Source organism: Otolemur garnettii, unplaced genomic scaffold, assembly GCF_000181295.1.
Source record: "Otolemur garnettii isolate 467f Iridium unplaced genomic scaffold, OtoGar3 scaffold00233, whole genome shotgun sequence".
NCBI classification, from domain to species: domain Eukaryota; kingdom Metazoa; phylum Chordata; class Mammalia; order Primates; family Galagidae; genus Otolemur; species Otolemur garnettii.
In genome coordinates, this window is record NW_003852628.1 from 1,613,898 (window position 1) to 1,615,105 (window position 1,208).

A 1,208-nucleotide genomic window follows, 5' to 3' on the forward strand; every position below is an offset into this window, starting at 1 on the left:
GCTCAAGCCATCCTCCTGCCTCAGCCTCTGGAGTAGCCGGGACTACAGACACTGGCCATGATGACTGGCTAATTTTTCTATTTTTTAGTAAACAGACAAGGTCTCACTCTTGTTCAGGCTGGTCTTAAACTCCTGAGCTCAAGCAATCAACCCACCTCAGCCTCCCAGAATGCTAGGATTACAAGCCTGAGGCATTTCGCCCAGACAAATTTACAGTTTCTTGAAAATTTAACTGTACACATATCACACAACTCAGCAGCCACACTCCTGAGCTTTTATCCCAGAGAAACAAAAACATTTGCACAAAAGGCTGATACAAATAACCACAGCAACTTTATTTGTAATAACCTCGAACAGGAAACAACTCATATGTTCTTCAACAAATGAATGACTCAGGTTTGGCATAGCCATACAAGAAAATATTGCCCAGGCTCAGCACCTGTGGCTCAAGTGGCCAAGGTGCCAGCCACATACACCTAAGGTGACGGGTTCAAATCCAGCCCGGGCCCACCAAACAACAATGATGGCTACAACTGAAAAAAAAAATAACCAGGCATTGTGGTGGGCGCCTGTGGTCCCAGCAAATTGGGAGGCAGAGGCAGGAGACTCGCTTGAGCCCAGGAGTTGGAGGTTGCTGTGAGCTATGCCACGGCACTCTACCCAGGGGGACAGCTTGAGGCTCTGTCTCAAAAAAAAAAAAAAAAAGAAAATATTGCCCAGCAATAAAAAGGATGAAACCATTGATGTACACAGCTTGGATGGATTTTAAGGGCATTCTGCTGAAAAATGAAAAAGCTAGTCTGAAAAAGTGACATGCTATATGATTCCACTTATACACCGTTCTTGAAATGACAAAATTATAGAGATGAAGGACAGAATAGTGGTTGTCAAGGTTAAGGGAAGGAGAGGAAACGTCTAACTATAAAGGGTGGCATTCTGGTGTTTCTTTGTATTAAAGAAGCAATTCCGTAACTTGATTGTGGGACTTATACATGTGATAAAATGTTCCTGACTTATACACAATGAAATGAGTGCATGCAAAAACCGGTGAAATCTCAGTAATGTCTGTAGTCTATGAATAGTATCTTGACAATTTCAGTTTCCTAGTTTTGAGAATGTTTATTATATTATATTAAATACTATATAGTTATGCAAGATGTTACCATCAGAGAAAGCTAAGGGAGGAGTACAGGGAACCTCTCAGTAGT